The sequence below is a fragment of the Neopelma chrysocephalum genome, unplaced genomic scaffold (genome assembly GCF_003984885.1).
Source record: "Neopelma chrysocephalum unplaced genomic scaffold, ASM398488v2 Primary Assembly neopelma1_94, whole genome shotgun sequence".
In the NCBI taxonomy this organism is placed as follows: domain Eukaryota; kingdom Metazoa; phylum Chordata; class Aves; order Passeriformes; family Pipridae; genus Neopelma; species Neopelma chrysocephalum.
The window spans coordinates 2,530,871-2,543,494 of record NW_020897756.1 but is presented as its reverse complement, the minus strand read 5'-3'; the positions used below and the strand labels follow the sequence as shown (position 1 = coordinate 2,543,494).

The window sequence follows — 12,624 nt, the reverse complement described above, 5'->3', positions numbered from 1 at the left end:
CTCCCTGAGACAGCATCTATTGCTAATATGTCAGTACAAGGAGGTTGTACAGAACCAGCAGTTTCGTGTGTTTCTGTTTTAGTCTGTAAGTTGTATCTGGCCCTTAACCTCTTGCCCTCAAAGCTTCTCAGAGACATAAAGACAAACCAGCTTACTGCTGACTGTCAAAATTTCTAGCCAGGTGCAAAGTTTGCATCCTTAGACAGTCTTTCTAATTAATTTCCCCCACCTGCTGTGAAAGAAGGTAAGTAACAGGTATTAACTGCCATGTGAGGGTGGGAGGAAAGAACAAAGATGCAGAGCTATGATGATATAAATGTTTGTGGTCTGCAAACCATCGGCAGAAAGAAATGCTGTGTTGTTTGGGGGGTCTTCCAAAGAAACTGCTGGAGATGGCACATACCCCAAATGTTTCTCTGCTCTGCTACAGCAAGAGGGAGGCACAGCAGGGACCCAAAGCATTAGAGAAGAGGTAGGGATTAATTGTGAAATTAAAGCAGCAGGTCTGCAGCTGCTCTGGTGGGCTCTGCAGTGCAATTCTCACTTGCCACCGAAGCATCTGTGCAGAGCTGGGAGGAGGAAACCACCACCAAAGCAACTGCCTCCTTCCCTCACCTTCCCCTCCCAACCCCCCAAAAGCAAACCCCCCTAGGATTTCATGCCAAGCACTCAAATGACCCTGTGGACATGCTCACCTGATGCTCTTGGTACAGGCACCCGTGATAAGGTGGGGCAAGCAGTGCCTGTTCCTTTGGCTGGACGATGAGGAGGAGCTCGCTGCTAATAACAGGGATACAGTTTCACGCTGGGCAAGCAGCCAGCTCCTAACCACAGGGATTTTAACTCATATCCTTGCAAGTTGTGGATCTTTGCCCATCAGCCTGTAGTATTTCTTTCCTGTCAAGGCTTGAAATCGTCCATAGGTCAACCTGGTCCTGGCTCCCTGTGCGTTTACAGGGATTTGCTCTCCAAATCTGCTCCTGGCTTTTATGTTTGCAGGTGGCCCTCCTGGGAAAGTCCTGGATGTTAACACGGCAGCATTCATTGCCCTGGGTGAGTGCTGGGGCCAGTACTGAATGTTCTGCCTGTAGGGAGTTGGCCTTTGTGCCTACAGAAGAGGAGGAATGAGTGGCAGCCTGTGATAAGGATGTGTTGTACAAGTATTGGGGGTTGATCAATTAATCTTTTTTCTTGTTTTGCTATATTTACAAGGTACAAACTGCCCATTGGCACCATCCCAAGTCTTAATTTTTCTGCAGTGGTGAGCATATACTTGGAGAGCTTGTTGGACTGCTAGGAAGTCATTGTGCCAGTTCACTGCCTGGTGTGGTGGGGGTTTTCCTAGCACAAGTGTAGTGATGGTCCTCAAGGTCAAGGTCCATCCTGCCAGTCTTTGCAAAGTTGTTTCCTTACTGATTTAATGCTGGAAAATGAAAGATGAGTTACTTTTGACTTCTCTTGCTACAGCACTTTTTAATTCTGATGTACCAGATCTATGCATTATTCTCTTTTTGCATCCTGGTTTATTCTTCAGCTAATCTTTGATTTCCTGTCAGGGCCCTCTACCTAAGTCAGCATGAATATCCCAGATCCACCCCTCTATCTCTTTTAGTCCCACATTTCTGATGCTGCTTTCAGCTTTCCCTCGGTGTCCTCCTGTGTCCTCTGTTCTCTTACAGATTTCCTTCTTCTAATTTTCCTTTTCAATCAGACCCTGGTTATTCCATGTGCCCTTCTGTAAGACATTTGAGAGCCTTCCCATGACTTCAGCACTTTCCAAGCCCTTGAATCTGTTGTTTATTTGTTTGTTTTACAGAGAATAAACAATGTCAATGTTCTTAGTCCTGTATCTTTCTCTAAGATAGTGTTTCACCACTGGCAACCCCCTGGTTTAAGCATCATTTCCATTTCTTGTCCCTTGCTGTTTCCTTCTAAAGAACCCACACCTACAGCTGAATCACTCCTCCCCTCCCACCACCCCACAGTTCTCCTGTGCCTCACCACTGATTTCCTGCCACTCTGTTCAAAACCTCTTGCCCTCATCTGCAAGTTTGCTTATTTCCTTGTGTTTTCCCCATCTCTGTCTTGCCCACTTTCATTTCCAGAATCCTCCCACTGCTTTCCATGCCTCCCTTGCCCAACTGGCTTTACCTCCTGCACTGGGCAAGCCCCAGTGCTCAAAGCAGCTCACTATAACAAACTTCTGCCTTCACTTCTTGTCTCATGGCTTGTTTCTTCTCCCCAGCCCTCACTGTGCTACTGGACACTGTCCATGAGCATTGTCAGTGGTGCTCTGCTGTGCAGACACTGGAGAGGACGTGCTCCTCTGCTTTGCAGAGGCTTGTGCTCCTTTGCAGTAGGTTTAAATAAGGACATGGTCTACGTGCTTGCCATCAGCCTTGCTTCTGTGACAGCAGCTCTTTGCTGGAATAGAATGCAGCAGGAGACCTTGAAACATCATGAAGAACTTTGCCAGGGCATTAAAACCTCAGAGATGGAAGTGGAAATTGTAGGGGAGAGAGGAAAAACAGCACAGCACATTCAGCTTGAGCCTGGGGCTGTGGGCACCGCTCCTGGCATGGCACTCCCGGAGCCCACCCATGCTCCATGCTGTGCTTTGACAAGCTGGCACCACTGAGGGCACGGTGAAGCAGCAATCACAAACACACCTGCAGAACAAGGGCAGGAGTTTTACTGTCACCTCACTTTGTTTTAAACTCCCAGCACAGCCCAAGACTGGCAGCTCCTTCTGTGCTTCCAAGCCATGGGGGCTGCTCAGTGTCCTTCAATCACACAGCTTCCTACCTATTTATTTAATCCAGAAAACTTGATTGAATACCAGCATCTCATCTGACCGCTGAATAACTTATGCATTATAAAAGCACAACAGAAAAATCCTGTTCTTAGGCCTGGGTGTTCTTAGGCCTGGGTGAAACCTTTGCAACAAATTCCTAAAGAAAGGAATTCGAGGGACCAAAAATACCTGTGAAATTGGCTTGAACACTGGATGAGGAAGGGGACACTAGGAACTGGGTCCTTGAAAATGCTGGATGTTTTAGTAGTGCTTTTTATGAAACTTCACCTTTGAAATGTCTTTTATTCAGAGACTTAAATCTCTGCAAATTTTTTATCTGTACTGGAAAAAAAGAAAGAATTTGATGCAGTGAATTTTGACTGGAATAAAAAACAAACAAACTGTATTTCTCTTCTAGATTCAAAGCTTTGTACTGGTAACTGAAGCTAAGACTTTGATTTGCCAGAAAAACGAGGATGATGTGGATGCCTGCGGGCTCTGATGTGTTCAGCCCTCCCTCTGCTCTGAAGGTCTCCACCTTTTCCTGCCCTGGGCACTGCAAGAGCCTGCTAAGGTGATGGCTGTCCTTGTCTTCCCAATCACAATGCTCATACCCGAATTTGAACAGGAAATGGAGGGGGTTTTGGGTTTTTTGATCCTCTAGCTGTGAAGCTACGTTTCAGCTCTTTATGCTGACTCACCGGTCTGGCCCAGAGCCAGTGTATTTATGTGACTCCCCCTTCATTACCATACGTGCCTCAGAAAGCAGCTGTGCTTACAACACACTTTCAGTAAACAGACAACTGAATTAGGGACTTCAGAGACTGATCCAAAGTTGGTCAGCTCTCCAGTGCCCTGGGCTAAGACCCACTGCCAGACCCAGGCTTTGGAAAGCTGCCTCTACCCTGCACAGCCCAGGGCTGCCAAGGTCTCTGGCTGGTGATCTAAGTCCAGTCCCAGATCTGTAATTATCTTTACCTTGGCTAAAGATTTTCCCATGCCATCCATCCTGCATTTCTATCTCTGTGGATCCAGTAAGGAGGAGGACATGGAAGAACTTTCTTCCCATCAGCTTTGTTTTCCAGGTTTTTGTATATGCAAAGACAAGTTTTACAGTGAAGACATGTCTCCATTTGTCAGTTGGTGACTCCTATAATGTGATTCTGCCATGTTGCAGCAGTAATATGTGAATTCTGGACAGAGCTCCTAGTCAGGTGTCAGAGTAAGTTCCCACCTAAATCAGACCTTCATCCTGTGGATGCTTTTTCACGCTCATGTACAATTGCAAAGATCCAGGTTTGTTACCTGTGAACACTTACCTACACATTGTCCTGTTCAAAGGAGTGACTGCCATTTCTAACCAAAAGGCCTTTGTTGAGCTAGAAGGGTTTTAGTGAAACCCCACAGCTTGATGTCAGAGCTGTTTCCTGTTGATCTGTTCAGTCTGGGTGGAGGCCCTTTCCCAAGGAGAAAAAGTATGGATGGTGATTAATTGTCCAAGCCTTCTGAAACCTATTTCACCCGAGGAAAAAACAAGCAATCCCAGACACAATATCTGACAGCAGCATGAGGAATCCTCTCTGCTCTGCTCCCAGTGGGTGAGTATGGGCTTCTCAGTGCCACTCCATGGCCCTGGAGGCTTCTTGGCTTCTCTCCCAACTCTGGTGACTGGTTTGACTCCTGACAAAGGCTCTTATCTGCCTCCTTTTATCTGTCTATAAAATGGGCCTAAGGCACACTTCAGGAACGGCATTTGTTTTTGGGATCAGTCACTGTGGTTAGTGCCCTGATGTGATGTTGCATTGCATTGGGGGTGGTTTTCAGTTTTCCCTAAAAAATTCTCTGTGACCTCACCCTAACATCAAATTGCTCTGTGGCAAATAGGAACCTGCTGGCAGGTTTGGCTATTTATGCCAAAAAAACGGGCAAAACAGTTTCTAAGGCAGATATCCACCTTCCAGTTTTAGCAGGGACAGCAGGACGTGCATCTTGTGCTCAGGCAGAAGTCGGAGGAAATGTTATCTACAGGCAGCTGGGCAGCCGCAGGCAGGGGTGCGACCTTTCACCAAAACTCAAAGAATTTTTTAAAAATACGAATCTATTTATTTATTTATCTTAATTACCTCCCTGGCGGCACAAACAGCCCCGCCCGTCCCACGCGGGCGAGCCCTCATTCCCCAGAGCCTGCAGCGGCCGCTCCCGCAGCATCCCCGGGGATGCTCCGCGCCTTCACCTGCCGGGCGGGCGGGGGGCGGGCGCCGGTCCCCGCCCGCCCCCGGCCCCGGCAGCGGCCGCAGCTCCGCCCCGAGGAGGGGCCGGGGCCGGAGGCGGGCGGCGATCGGGGTTGTGCGGCCGCTGTCTCCTCCTGCCTCCTGCTGCCTTCCCTGTGCCTCCCTCCTGACCGGCCGCTGCCTGCGGAGCGCGGGCCGGGCCCGCTGCGGAGCTGCCGCGGTGAGTGCGGGGCCGGGCGGGGAGCGGGGTTCGGGCTGGCTGGGTTGGGCTGGGCTGGGCTGCGCTGGCTGGACTGTGCTCGGCCCGCCGGGATGCTGCGGGTTGGCGCCGTGGCTGCCGCGGTGCTGCCCGCGGGAGCGGTGCCGGGGGCGCGGGTCCCGCCGCGGTCACAACGCGGAGTTTCGGTAACTCCAGCCCCGCACAGCCCCAGACCGGGCTGGCAGGAGCCGCTGGGGTAAGGCTGCCCTCCCCGGCAGCCCGGCGGCGGCTCATCCCGGCACGGCCGGTGACCTTATGGTGGGCGCATCCACTGATGAGGACGCGGTTCCCCCTTTCAAGGCAGTTTTTAGTCCGTGGAGCTTTTGTCGCTGGTGTTTAAGTGTCATCTGTACCGTGGGTCATCGTGCGAGACACAAAGCGCTGTAGATGCGGATGCCTTGGTCTGGTCGTGAATGGCTTTTGCTTAGAATTCTTCTCCCTTTTGGCACGATTGGGGCGTGGAAGAAATTTACTCGAGGTAGCAAAATAGAAGCTGTAATTCCTGAAATGGCATCAGGATTGCAAGTGCTGGTTTCTGTGTGAGATGAAGGGGTTTCTTGCAGAGTCTCCTTTAGATACTGGCAGACCGGGGGAACTTCAGCCTGAACTTCAGTGCCTTCTCCAGCTCCAGGGCCTGAGGTGTCACTGGTGGTAGAGATGCTTTTGGTTGACTCTGACGAGCCAACAAGTTCACGTTTATTATCTCTTTGCTCACTTATTATGAAAAGATCTTTTCTGCATTGTGATAACTGCTTGAGGATGAGGACGATGCTTCAATCTGCAAAAGAGTAGTAGCAGGAAAAGTGACTTTTCACAAATCATCTAGGAAAGGAGAGAGTTCACAAACCTGGGATAAAAACCCCCAAATCCATCTCTGAGCCCTTCTGTTCCCTAACAATCGCTCAGGGAACCTCGGGGGCAGCGGCTGCCTGGGCTGCCCTACATCTCGCCTTGCCCCAGCCTTCCTTGGCCCTGAGTCCAGAGCCCTGCCCTCACCATTAAGTGCTTTTTCACAGATGCAAGGGACAAGTGCTGTTATGGCAGAAAGCAGAAGGGATTTTTCTGGCTGGAACTGAGCTTAGTCTGGTGTGAGATTGAGTTTGTTGTGAAAGATGTGATGTATTAAATCCCGACTGTGAAGAATACTTTTTTATTTATGTTTTTGCCTTCCTTGTTTAATCTCTACGCTACGGGTTGGATCAAAAACTGTGGATGATATTGAAAATACTCTTACTGCATTATTTTTATGGGTTTTTCTTCATGTCCTGGGATCTCTCATGAGGTTGGGAAAAAAAAAAAAAGCTTATTTTCCTTCTGACTGGAAAGCATAAGTGACTATTTCATAAGAAAAATAAAGTTTAAAGTGTTGAACTTCAGATATCTGTGGTGGATGTGATGAAATGCTGAGATATCATGTCTTCTTTTTGCCATCAAGACCACGTGTCCAGGCTGTGCATTTCTAACAATGTCTTTTTGTTGTCCGTTGTTGCAGGAAAAATGACCCTGTGTGAGTGTTCTGGTACCAATTGTACCAGCTCCTTGGTGCTTCTGCATCACTTCTGCAGTCACTTTGTTGGAACCTTATTTTCCCTTGGTTTAATAATTTATAAAATGCCTGTTGCCTCGAGGCACATTTCATCCAGCAGAAAGAAAAACATCAACCAGTGTTTACTGGTTATGGAGCTGAGGTTGACAAATAATGAAGTTTTTGTGGATGAGGGGATGTTTCATTTTTATCTTGTATAAACCCACAGAAATGCAGGATTTGTGCTGAAATTTCTGTTGGTTGTTACTCCTTTCTTTTCCCCATCTTTTAAAAGGTCTTTTGCCCACTGGTGACAAAGTGGCTTTGAACTGTGAGCTTCCTTAACATTGGATCTGCTTCTCCTTTTTACTTTGACTCGAGTTTAGCAGCTCTTGGGTATTTAAAGACTGCAAAGTAACATGGCAGAATCTGGCCCTACATCTTCACCAGCTGAGCTGCCTTAGCTTGAAAGAGATCAGTCTCTTTTTGGGTAATAAATTGCTCTCTCAAATCCTCTGCCGGATACTTATGAGCCACTATCATTAACTGCATTTTGAATCACTCATTGAGCTGGAGGGGGGAAATTGGCCTGCAGTTCATCTTGTCTGCTTTGAAACAGCTAAATGACGATCCAGTGACCTTAGTGGGCAACTTATATCAGCAGCTAATTGGCCTAAGAAGAAAAACTTGCCTGATACCAAACAAACTGGCTACTGCTGTTCTTCATCCTGAAGAAGATGCTGCTCCAGATGAAACCTCCAGTTTCAAATAGTTATGGGGTTTTGTTGTGGCACTGGAGAAGGGGACACAGTGAGCTCTTTCTGTTGGCCATGCCTGGGCGTGGTGTCTACACCACCTCCAGCAGGTTTTGAAGGTATCATCCTCTAAAGGATAAAAATCTTAACATGTCAAGCTTGCCTTCCCCTGTGGATAGCCCTCTCCTCTTGCTTCTGAGAGGGTGAAACCTCTCACTGGGGTGTAGTGGTTTTGGAGGACTTGGCTCAGTGGGGGATCCCAACAGAGCTGAATTTAGGAAGGAAGTGAAAGCGTGATGAAGGCTGCCTGCTTATCACCTTGTCATCCCCATTCCTTTTTTGGCAAAGCCCTTTTTAGGAGTGATGTGCCACTTCCCTAACACTGGGAACACAGGTCAGGATTAGTCCCACTATGTGTCCGGATGGGGCCACGTGCTCTGCCCACGCTCACGGTCAGCCTGACCTTGCTGCTTGTTCTAAACAGTTCAGGGCTGGTGGTTTCTCTGCGAGGAGGGCTGGAATTGCAGGTGAGTGCCAGGGTGGAAGCATCCAGGTATGGTGTGTTCAGCTTTCCTTGCTTAAGGAGCTGCAGGAGTGAGCTGGGACGTGTGAAAGGGGTCAGCTGTTGGCTTTCTGCAAGGCTGTTAGTCGACTTACACCACCTCCTAGGATGGTCTTGCCAGCTGGCTCATCCTTTAGGGAAGTTTAAAGAGGCTTATCGCAATCTTACTAGAAATCTGTCGTCTTCTATTAACCTGCTTGTCTCTCCTCGTCTCCTTTCCGAGTGCTCCTGTGCTCATTCACCTCGACAGCACAGCTCTGCTGTGCTGCTGCTGGCTGACACCAGCCCTGCTGCTTGCAAAAGCCTTGTTTAGTGCATGTACATTTGTAGACTGTCACTTTTTACTTTCCAACACGGTTTTTATTTATACATAGAGAGAGATACTATATTTTTAAAGTTTTTTTTGAAGGTGACACGGAAGGGACAGCAGAGTCCGGGTGCTTTGCTGGCTGGGGTGGAGGTGCAGGGGACCCATGGTGCACAGGAACAACCCGAGTCCAGCTCCGAGTAAGCCAAAGCCCACTCCTACGCCTGGTCCTGCTCAGTGGCAGGCTCAGTGTGGAGCACAATGTGCCTTGGCACCAGCAGCAGCATAAGAGACAGGTAATTGTGGATAGGAATCACCTGCACCTTCCCCCCTGAAATCAGGAGTGTTCTCACTTTGGGAAGCAGAGCTGCACTTGGCTTGAGCAAAGAGCACAGAGGATGGGCAGAGGAAAGACTTTGGGAGGTGTGAGGAATGAATTCAACACCCCGGGTCTCATGGCAAAGTGGGAAAGGGCTCATCAGTGAAAGCTGCTGATGCTGGACTGAGTCAGGACTCGGCAGCACCCTTGGCTCTCGCTGGCTGGGGAACGTCACCTTCGGAGTGATGTGGCTCTTCCTAATGGAGCCTTTCCTTTCAGAGCTCTCAAAAGTGGTCAGTACTGAGGTTAACAGCCACGGAGGCACCAAGGAAAAAAAGAGTAGCTTGAGGAAGGCTAAGCCTTAATACCCAAACAAAGCAAACAAATGGTGTATCGTTTGAGGAGGATTAGGTGAGCTCTGAGATCTCTGGCTCTAGAAGTTCAGGTAGGAAATACAAAGCTTTTGACAAAGGTGGTTTGGCTGTCCGTGCTTCCAGAGACAGCATCCGTGTGCTGATGCAGGTAGGGGAGCTGCCAGAACCACCCATCTGCCTCTCCCCTTGACTTTCACAGGGATACTCTTTTTCCTGCACAACACATTGTTTGCTCTCCCTGAATATGGTAGCTGCCAGGGAAAGAGATCAGTCTGTTTTTTTTTCTGGAATAGTCAGCTGATTTCATCCCATGGGAAGTGGTTGAAAAGCAGGAGGCAGGTGGGTTGGCATATTCCTGCTTTGTAGCCTTCCATAGTTCCAGCAGGAAAAGGCTAAACAGGGAAGTGCAGTTGCTGTGTGCTTGTGTGCTTTTCTGTTTGCATTTGAAAGACCTTGATAGGCTGTGATTAATGGGGCTAAATGGAAGCTTGATAAATGGTAAATTCAAATGAACCTCAAACAAAAATGGCTTTATAAGGAGGCCTTTGGGTGTGTGCAAAGGGCAGGTTGTGGGTCTCATCTACTGCCATTTGGTTTAAGGTGGGCTGGGCAGGTTGCATGGGCTGTCCCCTGCCCAGGGATGTCCCCATGCACCTGCTGTAGGTAAAGCTGTGGTGTCTGTGCAGATGCTCCTGTGGGCAGTTGTTTTTTTCCTGGTTTAAGTTAATATGATATTTCCAAATTTAGAGTGTCACATCTGCATTCTGGAGCCCCCCATGTCCCCATATCCAGGCTCCAATTAAGAACACTCTAAAAGCAGCAGACCAGCTACCATGGCCTTGCAGATGAGAACCATTGGCCTAATCTATTTTTAAAGTGAGTTAAACTAGAAAAAGGTACTGTCACTCTAGAATAAGAAGCCACCTGGGGAGTTAACCCAGAATAGTTGTTCTGCTTTGATTTTGCACCCTATCTCACTTCAAAATAACTTTACTTTCTATATGCACAGTGCAGAAAATGGGGCATGACCCATCTCTGTAAATGCAGAATATGGGGCGTGACTTAAGCAGGATCACCCAAAAGAGCAAGGAAAACATCTTATTTTTCCTGAGGTCTTCTGTGCATCACTTCCTAGTGAGCTGTGCACGCTCCTTAACTCAGGCATCCTTTTCTGTAATGAATCTACCCTGTTTCATGCTCAATCCCCTGCAGAGATCTGTGCTTCTTTCCCACCCCCAGCCCTGTGGTTTGCTGTAACACCCTGACTGCCAGCTTCCACAGCCACCTCTGCTCTCCTCTCATGTCCCTGTGTGGGTCCTGTGCTGGTCACACTCAGTGAAATGAGCATCCTGAGTGCTCAGTCCTCAGCAGGATTGCACAGAGGTCTTTTCTTAGGCTGGATGAGACTTTATCACCTTTCTCAGTGAGTCAGTGTGAGCAGCAGGTAAAAGGCAGCATTAGGTGCCTTTTTCAGAGCTGGGGCTGATAACCTGAGCTGGGCGTGGGTGGCAGGTGTAAATTATATGCAGTGTCCGACCCAGGCTCTGCTCTGGTGCTGCTCTTGTCTTGTGCCTGCTGGGAGGAGGAGTGGGGATATTTGCATGGTGGTTTGAGTTGTGCTGAGACGTTGCTATTACGCTGCTCCTTCAGATTTGTCAAGCTCAAGTTAAATGTATATAATTTTAACATCTCATGATTCTTTGGGGGCTGACTCATGCTTTCTTGGCCTGAATGAATCATAGCTCTTGAACTCCGTTGCTAAATTCATTATGCAACAATTACAGGGTTGGAAATGCCACCCTAAGTGCACACAAACAAGCTGGCAGCAATTCTCTCCACCTTTTCTCTCACCCTGTGTTGCAGGAGACCTTTCTTGAGAGTTAGTCCTTGCCTCTGCTTTGTAGGTGAGGGTCTGCTACATCTAAATGCTCTGCCCTTGAGCTGGCAGGGGCAGGAGTTGCAGGTTGGGTATTTCTGGAAGAGAAGAGAGAGGAAGGGGAGATGCACAACTGTACTCCTCAGGGCCAGTTGGTTTAATTTTGTCCCAACTGCTCTGTGTGATGTTATGGTATAGTCATGGCATCTCTAATGATCCATATGGGAAAACCCCAAGTGTGAGGCATTGCTCTAAGGTGGCTCCATGTGGCAATGTAGGATGCTGGCAGCATTTCACAGGCACAGATTCTGCTTGATGACTTGCTCAGCAGCTCAAAGGTCAAATATCCATCTGAGGAGCAAGACCAAGGAAGGCGTGAGCTCCAGGCTGGCTGTGAGGTGTCTACTGTTACCCACCATTGTTTTCTCTATTTGACAGTGCTAAACTGAGATTTGGGGATTTGTGCAGGTCTTGGCTTTTTAATAGTAAGGTCTTGAGCAAGTGTTCATCTGGTATGTGAAGTTGAGAGGGGTTTTGTAATGGGTGGGCTTTGCTTGTTGGCTTGTTTGCCCCCCCAAAGGAGCTGGTGGGAGCTGTGCTGTAGGTCTGTCAGCAGGATGCAGAAGGGTCATCCCTACCATCTGCAGGATCAGGTCAGATTTTGGGCTTTAAGATGCCTCTGCTACCTGAATTTGACTTTCACTCCCAGAACATCGAAATAAAACTGCTTCTCAGAACCAATGTTCAGCTGAGGTCTGTACTGAATAGCAGGGTGGGTACTTCTGCCTAAAAAGCCCTCCAGAAAGTCTCCCTTAACGGCAACCAGCTGACTTCTGGCCCTTAAATCTTGATATCTTTGGGAAAAGTCTCTCCCCTGGACAGGTTCTGGCTGGCTGCACATTGAGACAGCAGGGAAGGATGGCTAAACCTTGTGTCCATGAGTGGATGAGGTTCTCCTTGGCCTGTGGCAGCAGAGCTCTGGTGCTTGTAATCCCAGAAATGATAGAAGCCAAGTAAGAACTGGACCAATGGGGAGGAGAGCACAAGCAGCAATTCTGGTACCATGTTCATAGCTAAGTTAACCTAAAGTATCCAAAATCTTGTTTTCAAACTAAGAAGTGGTAAATATTTGATGAAACTGAATGTCAGAGCAACTGTATTGTCAGAGCAGCAAGTCATGCCAACACACCACCTCTGTGGCCAAGAGGAGATGCAGGAAACACAGAAAGTAGGGCATGTATGATGACGTGGGGGTTGATAACTGCGCCTAAAAATAAGGTTCTTTAGAAACATAAAATCTGCCTCGCAAGCAAGGCAGCAGCAAGCTGCTCCAGTGTCTGATTTCAGACCGAAACTGGTGATGTTGGCACCGCAGAAAGCTGTGCTAACATTGTGTTAGCATTCTGCTAGCAAAACATTTGGTTTCAGTCTGAGGGTTTGCATCTGAGATAAGGCAAGTTACTGTGGAGCAGAGCTCGGGCAGAGGTGGAAGTGAGAGGCGGTGCTGGGGCTGTTGGCGGAGCTGCTTTTCCTCAGCCTGCTTCCCGTGCAGGCTTTCTGCTGACCTGCATTTTAAGGAGCCTTTGTCCTCTTGAAGTGTCTTGGTTCTAGGTGCACTTATG

At 48.4% G+C, this 12,624-nt stretch overlaps 1 protein-coding gene across 1 annotated transcript in view; it reads left to right on the top strand.

Moving 5' to 3' along the window:
* Positions 1-5,130: 5,130 nt before the first annotated feature.
* The window catches only part of PPP1R16B (protein phosphatase 1 regulatory subunit 16B), a 54,345-nt gene continuing 46,851 nt past the window's right edge, over positions 5,131-12,624 (top strand). The window contains exon 1 of the mRNA XM_027693913.1: positions 5,131-5,245. The gene's annotated coding sequence lies outside the window, so the exon portion shown is untranslated. The remainder of the gene's footprint in view (positions 5,246-12,624) is intronic.